The 17,782-nt window shown below is 40.5% G+C and overlaps 1 pseudogene; it reads right to left on the reverse strand.

Moving 5' to 3' along the window:
* The window catches only part of LOC144373847 (junctophilin-1-like), a 71,788-nt pseudogene extending 54,218 nt beyond the window's left edge, over positions 1-17,570 (reverse strand).
* Between the last annotated feature and the right edge of the window lie 212 nt (positions 17,571-17,782).

Raw genomic sequence — 17,782 nt, forward strand, 5'->3', positions numbered from 1 at the left:
GTCTGGACAGAGCTGGCACTAAATAAATGTTTGCCAAATGATGTTTCTTTAGAATAATAATTTATGAGAGTGGTATTTTGTTCCAGGATGTTGCCAAGGGGGAAAAATAATCCAACAGATCTTAGCTGCTCACTGGGTAGTTTCCCTAGTCAGAAATCTTAGAAAGCATAATTTTGTAAATTCAGGACAGAAATTTTGATACCTGAATTGCACTGTCATCAGTCAATGGATTCCTACTCATTTAAGGCGAGAGCTGCTGACCTTTACCTCTTAAAAAGAGTTGTGTCTAGTATCACACACACAGGATTCCTCTTCCTCTGTAAGTCCCCTAAACATCTTTGTTTCTTAGAGTTGGGATCTGAACTGAACCCTGTGGCAGATCACAAGTCCAGTGCTAATTTCTCACAGTCCCAGGCCCATGTTCTCTGTAATCATTTGGGATTGCATTTCAAAATATAAGAAGTGAAAAATCCAAATTCATCTTTCTCCGCAAGTTTCCTGTCTGAGTAAACAGGGCCACCATCCATCCAGCTGGCCAAGCCAGGAGCTCAGGAGTCACTCTGACACTTCCCACACCTACTCAGCACCTGGTCAGTCCTAGTGGGTCTGCAGGGGTGGGGGGCTCTCATCCATGCATTTGCTTCTTTCCATCTCCACTGCCACTGCTTAGCTCAACCTGTGGGCTCTTACCCAGATTACTAGTTACCAGGTGACTACTTAAAATTGTCTCCAGTTTTACTGCCCCTTACCTTCTCCAATCCCTCTGCTACCTGCAGCCACAGTGGTCTTTCCGTTATTATTCATCTCTCAGACCTCCCCACCCCCCACAACTACCATTCCCTTTTCCGACGACATTCCACATTTTGTCATGCCCTCAAATATATAAGGGCTATTGTCCTTTGCACCCTCCTGTGTCTTCTGAAAAAAAAACATCCTGTGGTTGCCAGGCTGGATGCTGCCTGCAGAATCCTGCCTCCAGCCCCAGACTATGATTAAGCCCCTGCTATGTGCTACCTAAGCTCACAGCAACATTCCAATTATCTGATAGGTAACTGCTTTTTAAAATCTGCCTAACTCAAGTGGTAGCGCGCTCGCCTGGCATGCGTGCGGCCCGGGTTCGATCCTCAGCACCACATACCAACAAAGATGTTGTGTCTGCTGAGAACTAAAAAATAAATATTAAAATTCTCTCTCTCTCTCACTCTCTCTTTAAAAAAAAAATCTGCCTAACCAGACTCCATGAAGGGAAAGAACTAGGTCTTAATCATGATTTTACATTTACATGACAACCTATTAATACAATGAGAAAATGCATCCACAGCTCAAATGATTTTCAAATCACTGGGCCAAGCAGGAGTGAGGATGGAAACGAGTCACCAGGGTTGGTGGGAGGGTAGGTAACACTCCATCACCTGATGTGTCTCCATTCTTACCCCCGAACCCTAGATTTCTGGTTTCTGTGGTGTATCTCCTCAACATGTTCTGACTAACCATTCCCCTAATGCAAGAAAATACATTAAATCTAGAAATTCAAAAATCAAATTTGAAAATATCCCACATCTATGTAAAAAGTTAAACAGGAACTTTCAGACCCAAGCAACTGAGACCAAACCTTGACAGAGTAAAATCTGCCAAAAGGTTTAATCTTCTTTAGAATTTTTAAAAAATTAACAAAAAAGTATAACAGAAGTTATCTGTTGATCGTTGGCATAAAATCTATTGTTTTGCTAGAAAGTGAATAAATATATTTTAGTTGGCTTAAATGTTTCTTTTGGCCACATGGAAATTCTAAGAAGATTGACTTCAAAGTGTTACACTGTTTTGAAGGCAATTTTGATTCCTTACATATTAAATTTCTGAGAAAGAAGCTTATTTTTCATTTAGCATACTATACAAATAAATGTGAAACACCAATTAAAATAGAAGGGCAAAATTATGAAAAGCTGATTTTATTCTCAGGAGGCTCTTGTACTAAAGCTGAATGACTTGCATAAATACCTTTGGCATTTGCTGGACCCTGTTCCTAAACACAATGTTCATATTTCATCTATAATAAGAAAAGCATCTCAAAGATTTGCAAGGCACTAGTCTTGCAAGCATCCAGTCTAGTGTCTTGAGTAAAGTGAGATTGGCAAAGTCAGCTTAATCCATAATGGAAAATTGTGAGCAGGGTGCTTCGGCTGCCTGGCAGCTGCTGCTAGGAGCAGCCTCCCAGCTCTGTGAGCTTGTACACCAACTCTACCACTTGCCCCAAACAGAATTCTCCAGTCAATGCTGAAATCCAGAATATGAATGCTGTCACAATTTGGGGGACTTTCCAGAAATTATAATAGTAGGGTGTTTTCTGTTACAGATGAAGCTATACTAAAAACAATCTGCTGCTTTAATTCTTCAAACTTATACCACCAGGACAGTGTTATATTTCAGAGCTAAATGAGATGGAATCCGTTTAAATTTGAATGATTTAAGCAAACTCTAGAGTTAAAATAAGGTCAATATGTGTCCCCCAAACCTCGCTTGCCATCATCCTGGGTTTTTGGTTTTTTTTTTTTCTCTAGTATTCCCAGCCAGTTTTCACTAAGTAGATTTCTGCACAATTAAATATTATCTCATATCCCATTCATGGCACAGAAAAGCATCTTCTCCTGCCTGGCCTTCCTTGTTCAGTAATAAAAATAGAGAGACATGCCTACAAGACTTGAGTTTTAAAATGCATGTTTTTAATAACCTAAAAGTCTGGATTACTGTGTGATCTTTCCATTCATTATGGCCTGCAACTAATTCTCATTAAATTTGTATTCAATTGAACCTACTTATTAGTCATGGAAATGCATGCCTACCTCAATGCCTCCGAGTTTGTGAATGAGCCTGGACTTGTGGGGGTGTGGGACTGGAGGAAGAGGTTTTAAAAGAAAGATATTCAGAAGCAAAGTACCCAAAGAAGGTTTTACCAAGTTCTCCTAACACAATGTGTTCCCATGTTGTGCATAATGGCCTGTTAAACTCCAGGTGTTGTAACTGCAGAGCTGAAGGAGGGGTGCCCCCACTAGAGCTCCATGTCTCCTTTACACCTCCTAGTACTACTGCATCTAAGCCTAGACCTTCCTTGGGGGCAGGACACAGCTGCCCCCTGGGAGGTCATCTTTTAGGTTCCAGTTGCTCTCTCTGAACATCCACAGAGAATCCTTGGTGCATGCTTCTGTGTCCTGGATAGAGAAGCATTAGTTTCTTTAAACAGCATGGAGACAAACGTGAGGAAGTTAGATCAGGCTCCATGCTTTCTTCCCTTTGAGACAGGAATTCTTTGGTAAAGAGGAGAAACATGCATTTAAACCCTTACTGTACAATAAAAAATTATAATATGCATAAAAGGACCATAATGACCTACAGAAACATACTTAAACAATATGAAGGTAAAAATATTTTATTATCCTATATTGTCTTCAGAATAGTAGCCCAGCATAATTCAATAGAAATACATATGCCATTTCTTTTCAGTCTTTAAAAATATGTAACTGGCTGGGATCAGTGGCATATGCCTATAATCCCAGTGGCTCAGGAGGCTGTAACAGGAGGATCACAAGTTCAAAGACAGTTTCAGCAATTTAGCAATGCCCTAAGCAACTCAGTGAGACCCTTTCTTTAAATAAAATATAAAAAAGGGCTTGGAATATGGCTCAGTGGTTAAGCATTCCTGGGTTTAATTCCTGATATCAATTAAAAAAAAACAGAAAACCATTATATGTATACATATATAGATAGCTGGATGATTGCCTATTGACAAAAAAAAAAAAATACATTGACTCCACACAGAACCCGGTGCTAGAGATGGAACCCAGAGTCATGTGCATGCTAAGTACACTCTCTGCAATCGACCCTCGGCCCTCCTCAGCAAATCTTGATATGTACTCACATCTATGTTCAGGCGGTGGGCTTGATGGGTTTTATCCCTTTTCTTTTGCTTACCGCTGCCTCCCAAGTCTTCTCTTCCTTCCCTTTTCTTCCTCACTCCATTTTACCTCCATCCCACTCTGGCTTCTTGGTCTTCTACCAACTTTTACTTTTGAAAATGGTACTATTAGGATTGAAATACTTCCCTGGACATTAACTGAATTCACTAATTGATCATTTACAAAGCCCTGTGACATTCTCTCTCATTCAATCTTCAAAACCATCCCACTGTGAAGGCAAGGTGAATATTAGCCTCTGCTTCCAGTAACTTTTGTGAGCCTCAGATGAGGGTTTTAACCAAACCTCTGGAACTTGTTCAGAGAAGTGCTGGTTATAATAGGTGGGAATGGGGTTGGGCAGCCAAGGTGCAGATATGAAATAAGACAGGCATCACCACTAAAGAAAATAATTACATAATGATCTTTTTTATTTTTAATATTGGGGGGGGGTTGTAGATGGACACAGTACCTTCATTTTATTTATTTATTTTTATGTGGTGCTGAGGATCAACCCAGTGCCTCACACGTGCCAGGCAAGCTCTCCACCACTGAGCTACAACCCCAGCTCCAAGTAATGTTCTTTTTAGCTGTAAATTCCTGTAAGTTGACCTGTCAAACAGTCTCCTCAAGAAATAAGTTTCAAGGCATTAGAAGGAATTCATCTTCCTACAATAATCATTGTGCTAACTAAAAATTAATCAGAGCCCCAGTCAAAAACAAAAGAAAAACAAAAAAGCCATGGAAAAGGTAATTTAAAGTTGATTTTTAGAAATATGACCACTAATATTACAGAAGAGAAACGATTAATTATGTAAATGATTAATTTTGATTTGTGAAAGAGAAAGGGTATCCTTTTGTGCAATAGAAATTAAAAATGTTAAAGTCCTGTCCTTTCATAATAACTTGGCAAAGAATGAATCTTTCCCTAAAAATCAATAGTATTCAGTTTAATTTGGATACATAACATATACTGACTCATGGCTGACATTGGGTTTAAATTACTCATGAGTGAAGTGTGAATCAAGTCAAGCAACCTTGCACAGCACAGTTCTATCTACCCCACCCAACCTGATGTATTCAACTGATATCATATTATTTGAACTTAAGAACAATGTTCCCCTCCCCGACCCCAAATGTCAGGACAAGAAAAATTTTTCAAAAGTAGTAAGGACAGCTGAATATTCAGCAGACTTTGAGTTTTAGAAGAAAATAAACTCCCATTTCCTGACTTAGAATATACTGCCATGATGTCAAATGTATATGGGATGAAACAATATTATTAGAGTAAGTTGACTTCCTGGAGTTGCCGTGTCTTAAGAGAAACATTCATATGTACCACTGATCAGCTCAATACCTGTGAAGAATGCAGAAAAGTTTGGCTTAACTTGAAGTTCTATTCTCTGGCCATGCCTTATAATGATAATAATGAAGTTGAAAGGGTACTTAAGACCCACACTTTTGCAATTTCTGCACTTTCTGGACTATTAGTATAGTATGAATTATTGGGGGCTAAGTTTCCTTACTTCCAGCTATAGTTCATAAATGCCCAGCAAAATCAAATTAGAAGGAGCACTCATACCCTAAGCGGTAAGAATTTAATTCTTCATTCATCATTACTAGAGCACTTACCTACGTCCGTGATCTAAGCTTATGATGAATACACAAAAGGGAGCAAACTGTCCTTTGGGATCAGTCCATCTTTCCCAATCCAGTTGTGGCAAGAGATATTCAACAAATGCACTGATGTGCAACAGTAATTTAGTGTAACTGGGGGGATTTAAATCTAGAGGATGGAAGTGGAATGGGAGGATGTGGGGTCCAGGAACCTGTGAGGAAAAGACTTTACGCCTAAATCTGAATGAGGACTGTGGAGTTGACCATGTAGAGGGAAGGGCTGAGCATCAACTCTCCTCCCCACGTAAAGAAAGCTGTCACAGCTGAGTCACTTTGAGGGGAGTGTGGCATGAAACTGTATCTTTTAAATAGAAAGTATGGGAAAGAGTTGGTTTTTTTTAATCCTACAGGAAGAGCATGTATCATTTTTATTTTTAAGTCTAAAATTGGCAAACATGGAATCCAACCTCTAGTTCTGAGGACAGATGGAGTAGCAAGCTCACCCAGACTGGAGGCCCTTCACATTCTATCCAACTGATTCCATGCCTCATACAGCCACACCTGTGACAACCCCACACCTAGGGTTGGGGCTGAGGCTGGGCAGCAGGGAGAACAGTCTCCTTCCTAACATGACCTGTCTAGGTCATGACCTGTCTAGGTGCCACTGTTATCACCTGAAGTGGCACTAATGGTCGGAGAGAGGTTGGTGACAGCAGCAGCACAGTCCCACATGATTGGTGGGCCTGTCCCACTTACTGACCCTTCAGGGAAATGCTGGGAGATCAGCCAGCTATGTACCAGTGAGCTCCACTAGCTTGAGTGAAGCTGTCAGGTGAGGTGGGCAGAATGGAGTAGTTCTAACTACCTTTCTAACCCCCCACACACCTTCTGGTTTCTTCTCACAGGTCTGATATGGCCCGCTAGCATAAGCCAACACTTGGGGTTCTTAATTGCTTTAGGCAGCTGTCTCCCATCAGTCTTCCTGTGTATCTTCTATCCTCTAGCATGGCAACTACTTCCCCCACAGCTCAGAGCACACAAAGCACTGCTTCTGACTATACCCCTTCCTAAATGATCGAATTATCTATTTTTTTCCCTGTTTATGGTGCTGGGGATGAAACCCAGGGCCCTGCACATATTGGGCAAGTGCCCTACCACTGAGCTATACTCCAGTCCATACTCATTTCCACAGAAGTGCAGTTCCCCAAGGGTCATTTCTCATTTGCTCTCTTAATCAAATGCCTTCCCTTAAAGTTATTCCTTTAATCATCTTACTCAAGCAGCAGTAACTTCTTTAAAACATCTTTTTTTAAAAAAGTTGATTGGAATCAACAATAACCAGATGAAAAATGTGACTGAAGTGACAGGGATGGCAAGGAATTACTGCAGGTAAGAGGTGAGGAAATTCCAATGAACACCCAAGGAACTGTACGAAACTGGAATGATCAGTCTCTGCCTTGGAAATTAAGGTCCTTGGACCAGACAAGATTTCATGACTCTTCCAGATTGGAGATTAGGGGCTTTCAGTCTTCTCTACCAAAACACAGTCTGTCCATTATATTTTCTAGAAAGTATCAGGAGACCCATTTTAGTTACAATGCTCTAAACAGAATTCCAGTGATTCAAAAGGGTCCAACAAAACAGTCTGGGTAAATGTGGATGAAGGAAAGACTGAGAGGCCTGGGTGTGGATGCTGGCTCTCCCTGTCCTAAAGTCCCCCAGGGTAGTGTGTGCTTCTACAAAACAGGACAGGTGGCATTACAGGCAAAGAGTTGGCGTGTCAGCTACTGGCATAGAGCAGCTTCAGTAAAAGCCAGGCATGCTTAATTCTCCATATATTCCAAGTTGCTCTACCACCTCTTGAACATTTCTTTAAAAACAATGTTGAGATTTTTTTTAGTTAAGGGTAGTGATTTTTACTCTCAACCAAGACAAAAGGGGAAAATTTTTTGGTTAAATCTCATCAACACAGTACTTTTTGCATCGCAGCAGAAACCTAAAGAAATTTTCTAGGACTCAGCAAGTAATGAACATTCCTTCAGTTTTGACTCGCTAGTAAAGTACCTAGTCTACTGTGTGATGTCTTCTACCCACCATTATGTCATGCCCATCATGAGAATTATGCAGGGTGCACAACAATCCTGCAGAAACAAGCCTCCTACCTCCTATGTGTTGACTGGGAGAAACAGCACCCCCTCTCCCTTCACAGAAACAAAACAAAGTCTATAGATCCCAAAGGTACTTGGTTCTATGTCTCCTATCTCCCTTAGGGAACACTGTTAAAGGCTACAACTATTGTCCCTAAAAGTCAACTTTTATCTTCTGCTTAAGATAAAATGGGATGAGATAACATGGGGTAAAGGTACAAAGGCAGACATATTTTCTGGGATGTAAGAAACAAACAAAATCCTCTAACACATAAAAAATAACAGAATCAAGATCAATACCATCTGGGTGGACAAACTGAATGGCTGTTAACTATTAAGTGGTCATCTTCCTGTATTGCTACTGGTGAACTAGTGATTTCCATAGCAGTAAGCTCCAGAAGTCTTAGTTTCTAGTTCTTATTCTGACATGATTGGGCCGAGCTGGGGACAGGACAACCCATCATTTTATGTTCTTAATTTTTCAATATTTTTAAAAGCTAAAATATTGGACTGGCAGTGGAATTCAATGATAAAGTGTGTTCCTAGCATGAAGGAGGCACTGGATTCCATCCCAGCATTGGGGGGGAGCGGGACTCAAAACTCAACAGTAACAGCAACTGCAGAAGGACCAGGAAGGACTCTGCAAATATTTTGGCATTATAAAGAGCCACAGTTATTAATAACATAGCTAGAAGTTCCTCCTTCCAGGCAGCAATCTCTAAAACCTTAAGAAAATCTTCCATTAAAAAAAATTTAAAAAGACAGTAGAATTCTAATCTCAAGAGCTAATACATGGGGAATGTTAGTCCTTCAGCTACCCACTCCAAGAACAAGTTGCAAAACTCTATATCTGTAGTAGTAATTATAGCAAGAAATCTGAAAAGGACTAAAAAATTGAAATAAGCAAAATATAAAAGTTTAGTTTAATCTTTCTATTATGTCACCCAAATAGCAGTATTTTTTAAACTGGGGTAACACTTAACATGAGTCCTGCCCTCACCAAATTTTAAGTGCACAATCTGGTACTGTTAACTACGGGCACGGTGATGTATGGCAGATCTCTAGAATTATTCAACTTGCATAACTAACTTTCTATTCATCAGCAATAATTGCCCATTTCCCCCCTCCACTCCCTGACAACTACTGCTGTATTCAGTTTCTGAGTTTGACCATTCTGGATACCTCATGTATGTGGGATCATGCAGTATTTGTCCTTCCATGGCTGGTTTATTGCATTTAGCATGATGAGTTGAGTGTTTTTTAAATAGTTAAGTAAAATCTGCAGTAGTTAGCTGTCTGAAAGATTTTTAGGCTAAAGTTCTCCAGGTTATAACTATAAAATATAGTACTCACAAAGTATATGATCCTACCCTTAAAAGTCTTTCAAAAGAGAAAATGTGAATAGGACTTGGGTAAATGGGTTTTCATGAGACTAACATAATCAGAGATCATCTCTGTATCACAAGTAGCCCGCTTGTATCATGTAGTTTCCTCCAATTTAAACTAGTCATAAAAGTCAATAATAAGTCATTTGCTAGATTGTCTGTACCGGTTTATCATCTGTCAAGAATGAACTTGCCTTTAGTATACACTAGGTTGTAATGTGAAAATAAAATGGAAGAATCCAGGAATGCATTTAAAATTAGAGGCTTGGGCCTAGAAAAATGTATAAAGTTGCTCTGAAAATTAGCTGAGGGCCAGGGAAACCAGCAAGATTAGATGTGCCAAGTAGCCCAGCTGACAAGTAAACTGAAAGTAGACTTGCTGACCAGAGAGAACCATGATCTACAATAAAGGATGTTCGGGCTGGGATTCTGGCTCAGTGGTAGAGCAGTTGCCTCTCATGCAGGAGGCCCTGGGTTCGATTCTCAGCACCACATAAAAACAAATTAAAAAATAAAGATATTGTGTCCATCTACAACTAAAAAAAGTAATTTATATAAAAAGATGCTCTGTGGAGAAAATGGAAAAAATCCTTCATGAAAGTTTGCGTTGGTGAACAGGAAACATTCACTTTAAAATAGGATTCAGTTTGGGATGAAGAGGAAAACCTTGAGGAGTTTCAACATAATATCTATCTAAAAATAGTGAAAAAAAAAAGATGGCCTCTTTCACTTTCCAATTAGTGTTTGGGATGCTCAGAAGTAAATAGTGACCCTAAGATAGCATTAAAAATAAAATAGCAGCAGCAACAACAAACTCTCTAAGTCCAGAAGTATTAAGTTGAATCATATAAAACTGCCCATTTTTTGTACACAAAAAGTTAAGATATCAGAAATTTCATAAGGTTCAATTGAAAAGGGGGAGTTGTCCATTAACTCAATGCTAAGAATAAAAAGTTGAAGACATGCTAATACTTTGCAGTTTCAAAAAGAGGTAGAAGAGTTACTACTGAGGCAGAAACAGAATTTTTAACATTCTATGCCAAACTGATGCTTCAAGTCACACAAAACTACAGCCAGTAGGTATCTATCTAAATATACATCAAAATCTCCACATATAACCAACTTTTTCCTTTCTTTTTGTCTAACCTATGATACTCATACATAATAAAATTTTATTCCCAACATATTCCTCCAGCCCTCTTGCTGAATCCCCAAATCTAGATATTAATGGTAAACTTCAAGTACAAAGTCCTCCTGACCCTACCTCCCCATTATCAATCTATTATTCACTCTCAATCTCCCACTCCAGCCCTTCTCTACTGCTTTTTCTTCCAACCTTGGCACAGTGAGTGTCCCATCTGTCCATGTCAAGTTTCCCAGACCCCTTACCTTTTAATATACCAATGATCTAATCTTTCCTGCACAGAATGTGGACATTCTTACAAGCCTGAGTCTCTTTGCCTTTCTCATTCAGAGGAGCTCTGTTGTTTAAAACTAAACACACTAGATCTTATCTTAACTTTCTACTTTTGCCATATCTAGCAGATCTTCATGGCTTTCTTAAAACCAATTTCACCTATTAAGACTTCAATGAAGTTTGAATTAATGATAATTTTACAGATCTGTTCAACTCAAACATTAGAATAAAGGTACACATTAATACTGGGTATATTTCTATGTGGAGAGAGATTGTCTCTATTGCACACAAAACAGAGCTCTCTGTAGCAGTATTTCAGAGGTTTGTTCTTTTAAAAAGGTAACTTCCTGAATGAAGGAAGAGGTGCAAAGGTTCTGAGTGAACATCATCACGCTGTTAAATAAGTTAGAACAGGAAAGGAAGTATGATGAATCTTCAACATTTTGGGGTGATGTAAATTTTCAGAAAAGTGCAAGTACATCATCTCTGACTTTTATTCTACTGGGCTCATTTTTGGCAAGTGAAGAAACCTATTTGTGATGTCACCAGCAGACTGACAGACAAAATATTTTGAATGACCCTACTCAGCAAAACCACCCACCTTGCATTTACATACCTTGAATTAGCAATTTCCACTTTGGTTCTCGCCATGGCGGCTGCCCTTTGTGCGCCTTCTATTGCTCTGTCCACCTTCTCCCTAGTTTTTGTATTTCTTATTGGTATAAGCTGCTTCCTTATTCCACGGACCAGAATATTATTTTTGTATTTTCCCTCTTCTTTGGAGCGATCAGGGAACACGGTACAGCCATATCCATGCCTCTTGTTATTTGCCCACTCGCCTTCATACTTCATGCCGTCGGAGCGCTCGCTGATGCCGAAACCATTGCGCTTGTCGTTCTTCCACTCGCCCATGTAGGTTTCAGTGGTGGTGGCGTCCACGTGGTCTTCCACGGAGCAGAAATCACAATCGACGTCGCCAAAGCTGATGGTGGAGTTGGCATCACTAGAACTAATTCTGCTCATGGCTGCGTCGCTGGGGACGGAGCTCCGCTTGCTAGAGATGGAAGACTTGGACTCAGACTTGCGAAGTTTCATGCTTCCGAGAAGGGAGGGAGCCCCTGCGGAAGAGGCCGCCCTTTTTCTTGCCTCCAAGCTCGGCATCAGCGTGGAAGTTGAGCACGAAGCCTCCACGGGTGCCTGCCGGGCTGTCAGCTGCAGCCGCTGCATCGTGGAGCACGCTGCCATTGCTCTGCTCGCTGCGCAGGGAGGCCAGCAAGGTGCGCAGGGGTGAGCAGATCACCGTGGCCATGCCATAGGGCACATTCTGGCGCACACTGTAGCCGTGCCGCATGCCTCCAGCCCACTGGCCCTGGTAGGTACCTTGGAGAGATCGCAAGAAAGCACAGCATGAGTCAGGGGTACATGGGTGCGACGCCTGTGAGCACTGGGATAACTCAGAGCACAGGGCAGGTAGGCCCAAGGTCAGATAGGACACACTTCCAAGTCCACTCTAGGATATACTTTTCATCCAGTTATAAATTTCGGCCCTGCAATTTTGGCCTTATGACTTCAACTGTATAGGATTTTTCTAAAAGTTGGATAATTTTTGCTTCTAAATTTCATTAAATTTTTCTGAGTGAAAACCATTCCCTTCTAATACAAACAGAGCAAACATTAGGAAACAACTTTTCCTCTTTGAAATTAATATTTTAAAAATTCCTTAGGAAGGCAGTGCAACAGGAGATGAAATGAACTATTTGTAAATCTTATTCTAAATTATTAATTTAGCTGAAAATTTCTAAAAATGACTTATGTCTATGTTAGTATAATATTCCAACAAGCACAAAGGCTTAAAATGACTAGCAGTGATCTGAATGCCTGGGACATGGGTTGTCAAATGAATGGTCTTAGATTTTCTGTCACACTCAGCATCTTATTTTTAGGTTAGGGAAAACCATTTAATATATAAAATATACAATTTGGATTTGGGTGAACCTTTCTGAGCTGAGTGACTTGACAAATACAATATCCATCCTGAATATATCGAACCATCATGGGAAAAAAATGAGCAATTTGCTTAACATTTTGCCCTTCAAGTGAAAAGATGAAGTTTTGTACCATATTGTTTGCTAAACCTGTTTCTCCTGGCCTTTCTCTTTATAGATTTATCCAGCCTTTACCAGTGCAGTGTAAATCACATTACAGACTGGAAGCACCTTGAGGGAAGAAATTACTTCAAAAAGGATCACGAAATCCCCAAATTCTGGCTTATGTGTCCTGTGGAAGCTGGATGTTTGGTGACTATACAGCTACGGTGACTGAAAAGAATACTCTCATTAGCACTGGAAAAACTGAGATAAGGCCAGGCCAGAGGAAACCTATCTTGAGAAAAGATGTACTTGAGAGTATCCATTAAAACTGTTAGTACCAGATCAGTTTTTCAATGAATATTCGCTTTTTCAGAGAGAGAATAATCTGAAGTGTTTTCTACAGAATAATATGAAGTGTTTTTCTACTAAATAAGTACAAATGTCTAAATAACTTGGTACAGGTTTTTAAATAATTTTTTGAGGAAATGAAGGTTAAATTAAGGAATTTAGAATTCCCTTTTCAGTGCCAAGCCCATTTTCTTTAAACAAAGCAAAATTTTACACTATAGTATCCCCAAAAGCAGCTATCTGGAATTTTAAAATGTAATTACTTCTATGTTAATCATGACAATTTATGATGTCAGAAAATAAATCCTGGTTATGGTCTGTCTGCACCTTATTCTGTTTGAGTATGGAGATTTTTATCTTGCCCTTTGCATTTTATATTACCATGCACAGGTTTCTAATAGATAGGATACATGTTTTTAAATATACTGAGCAATAATGATATTGGTTTGTGTAAACAAAGGCTGATTATTTCATTGCATGTAAAAGCTAAAACTGTAATGATGCCAATTCCAAGACTACCTTCACTTTCTGACCATTCTGACATATTTCCATCATATAAACAGATAAACAGTAGAACAACAATGGAATACAAAGTGGGTCTGGTACTATGAATATTATATTCTTCATAGATGTGCTCTTAACCTGACATCTATGAACTTCTAAAGGGATGGGTGAACCATAGCTTTCTCAAAAGGATAAACCCAAAAGGATAGCTGTATAATAACATTTTAGGGTAAGAAGCTTCCTACTGAATATTTGCAATCACCAAACACTGCCACAACATGAAAGGGAACAGAATTATTAGAAAAGTTCAACTTTGACTTTGCCTATATAGATAAAATCTAAATTCTAGGATAAAAGTTATATAATCTGATACATGTACAGTAAAACAAACCACCTTATTTTAGTATTTAAAATCGCTATAATAATATTCTTTTAACTTTTCTACATGATGTTTGTTTTGCCAGGACAGTTTATAAAAATATTGTTTGATATCAATACATATTTACACTTCTTAAAACATAATCATCTTGGTAAATGTTTAACATTGATGGAAAATTAATAGCTAGTTTCCTCAAGTTAGTATCTCCAAAATAAGATCAGTATATGGAATTTCTAAAGAAGTATTCCTTGAAAATCTAGGCTGTTTAAAGCAAGAGCAATAATTAGAAAGTTTAAATCTTTGCTTAACTGTCAAATAGGGAGGGGGGCAGGAATAGCAGCATTGGCCACAATCCCCCCCCCTATTTTGTAAAATCACAGTAGGAAAGAATTCCTCCATGGCATTGCTAGAAACCATTTTACGGTCAAATTGCAAGTAGTTCATCTGAAATTTAAAATAGATTTAGTTTAGTCAATTAACCTAGAAAAAAGGGCCTATTTCTTTATAAAGCAGGTGGGTTCCAATTTCTTCCTGCTGCTCAAATAAAGTTGTAATTAGTTTCTCCTGATTCCTAAAATAGAGATGCAAATTTCACAAGCAAAAAAAATTATTTTTATGGGTTTTGTTTTAAATCCTGTTCACTTTGGAACTGATTTTTTAGATCTAGCTGTTTTTACTGCACACTCTTGTAGTGGAAAGCATCCAGTTCAGAACAAAATTCAGTCAAATTTGGACTGCTCCGTGCCAAACTTAAGTTTATATGCTACAAAGATAGTTAACAAAATAATGGTTATTCCTAAATATTTTCAATAGTCTTATGACAGGTGAAAAAAACAGTACAGTACATCAGAATATGCACAAAAAATTCCATGTACCTTAGATTTGGATTTCTGGAGTATGCTAATTTATTCTTAATTAACACTCAAGGGGTTTCTAGCTCAGCAATACTTCACACACAAATCACTAATAAATTGATAACTTTCAGATGGAATCACTACTTCCTTCTTAACCTTTAGTGCAATGTTACCATAAAATACATGGAATTAAATTTTCCCTAAATCTATAAGAAGATGTACAGGAATGAATATGTGGTGGTACAGAGAATGGAGGCAAAAATAACTCTTTAGAAGAATAGGGAAAGTGATAATTCCTACTTTGACCAAAAATAAGTTATAGCAATATGCTTCCATTTAGACCATTTTATTATTAAAGGATTTTTCTAATGAAGTGACATCTGAGGGAAAAAACAGTCAACAGCAGAGTGTTGTTGACATTCAAAAGTGATTTTTTAAGTTTTTTTTATTTTAATTTCTATTTGTAGCACATTAGGATTTTGGTGTTTTAGGTAGAAAACTACAGTACTATGGCAATATCAAATTTTAAGGCTAAATTAATAAACAGAAGACAGATTCACAAAGTCATTCTGAAGACTTATTTGGTTTCTATAACACATACATAGATAGAACACATACTGTGCTACATATATTTTGATTACCAGGTATAATGAATACTCTAAACCAAGAGATTTTGTTTAATGACTAGTAACTTAAAAAGGAGACTATTTTTAACCTAAAACTGAAGTGAGAGAACTATTCACAGTCTTCTAAAAGGGTTATAAAATAATGTCCACTTTTAAAAAGTAAATTTGGCAATCCACTTTTGAGCATGGAATTCAGTTATGAGCTAGGGCTTCCAATAAAAATCTAGTCACAAATTAACAAATATAGGGCTGTCAACCAAGGCATGTTATGTCCATTGAGAACATTTAAGGGGCCCCGATTAACTACTATGGAATTCAGGACTCATACAGCCCACAGAAAAGTATTAAAGTTTTTTGTTTTTTTTAAATCCATGAGAACCATATCTTTTATTTATACTGTAGGATGAAAAGATGTCCTTTTTAGCCAATCCTACCATTCTGCTGTTTTGCATTTGAAACACAGCCCAAGTATTCTGAGTAAGTGAAGTGTACAAATTGTATAAGCTTTTATATAAGCAATGGCATAACTGGAGTTGCAGTGGGCTGGAGAAACTTTTAATTGGATCCCTTTAATATCCTTTAACTCTGAGGGGCTTAATTCCAAAAGGTGATCGCCTCCACACAATCCTTTTCAATTAAATATGATCATGTTTATTATCAGAAAGTGTACCTTGCCAATGCATGACATTCATCTTTCTCAGTTTTGCATACAAATTCAACTTTTGACACCTGTTTCAATAATGTACACTTTTCCCAATTTAAAAAAGGAACTTCTGTCCTACTGTATACAAAATTTCTTTCCCAAATATTGTTAAATATTAAAATAAGGTGATTTTGATTCACAGTCAGGAATACTATTTAGGTCAACACCTTAATGCAAATCAGTTTTTAGTAATGACATTCTGAGAAGCAAAATTGTTGCTAACTTTGCAGCTATAGGAACACATCTTTCAATTTTTTTTTTAAATGGAAACTTCACTGCCCATTTCTAAACTATTTTCCCATTAATTTGTCCAATGGTCTGCAAAGATTACTTTTAAGGAAGCAAAAGAAATCTAGAAAGAAAAACATACACCACTTGAATCCCACCTGCATCAGGTGGCCTCTTTGCTCCCTTGATCAGGACGTTCCCAAATGCACCCTAAATAAGGTTCAATTCCCCAACATCCTAGTTATGGGGTTCTGGCTTCTATCTTTAGGCGACTAGAGGACCAAATGCGAAATAGGAGACTCCAGGTGAAACCAATCCGAGGAGCCGTTAGCACAGACTCGCAGCCTCACAAGCTCAGGGCCTTCGCTCTAACTCCACGGGAGTGGTGATTTCAAACCCGGCCAGGAGAGGGAGGGATCAGGAACTTAATGAGACGGGCTCAAGTGACAGCGTCCTCTCTCCAGCCCAACCTTCCCGGGCGGCGCTCCCTCCTGGTGTCAGTGCAGTGTCGGCACCCGCCAGGTATATTCACGCCTCACTCCCCCGGGTGTGGACACATCACCTGCTTCAAGAAGGGGGTCAGACTAACCCCTCACGCACCAGAGGGAGGCTTCCCCAGGTGTTTTGGCGGGTTTCTGGACATGTGCACTTCGCGTCCTCCCCGCTTCCCCGCAGCCTGGGCAATGCCCACCGCACCGTCTCCTGGAGCAGCTGAGCCGCCCGCGACGCCGCTCACCTCTGTCCCCGTAGGTCTCCACGCCGTACCCGTCCTGCAGCCCGTTACTCCAGGTACCCTCGTAGCGAGTGGGGGTGCCCGTGCCGCTTGCCCTGAGCCCAGTAGCCCTGGTAGGTGTTGCCGCTGGGCCAGGTGTAGCCTCCGACCACCTCGAAGCCGTGGGACCAGGAGCCCGAGTACAAGCCCTGGCCCTTGGGCCCCGTGCAGATGCCATGCCCGTGCGCCTTGCCCTCCTCCCAGCTGCCGCAGTTAGGTGCCGCCATCGTCGAAGTCGAACCTTCCGCCCGTCATTGGGGGGGCAGCCCCGGCGCGCTCCCCGCGGGGGCACGGACACGGGCAGAGCTAGGCACCGGGGGCACGGACACGGGCAGAGCTAGGCACCGCAGGGTGTAGCTCGGGGGTGAGGGCCCGGCGGGCGAGCTCCCGACTGCGCTTCGGGCAGCTAGCGCAGCTGCTTGGCTCCAGTCCGATGCCGCCCCCGTCCTCCCCTCCTCTTTCGCTGCCGCCACAGCCGCCCTTCTCCTCCTTCTCCGCCGCCGGCCAGGCCAGCGCCTCGCGCGAGAGGACAGCCCAGGCTCCCGAGCGGACCTTCAGCTGCTCCCGCCCGCCCACGTGAGCCGGGCGCCGCCCCGCGGCCCCCCCCCCCGTCCCCTCTCCAGTCCCCTCTCCAGGCGCAGAGGCCGGGCCCCGCGGCGATCCCGCCCCACGGGGCCCTGCCCCCAGCCCCCGAGAGCCGCCGCTTCCCTGGCGGGCGGGCGCGCATGTGTTCGCGCAGTGGGATGCAGGTGGGAGGGCAATTGT

This window comes from Ictidomys tridecemlineatus, unplaced genomic scaffold (genome assembly GCF_052094955.1).
Source record: "Ictidomys tridecemlineatus isolate mIctTri1 unplaced genomic scaffold, mIctTri1.hap1 Scaffold_51, whole genome shotgun sequence".
Classification (NCBI taxonomy): Eukaryota; Metazoa; Chordata; class Mammalia; order Rodentia; family Sciuridae; genus Ictidomys; species Ictidomys tridecemlineatus.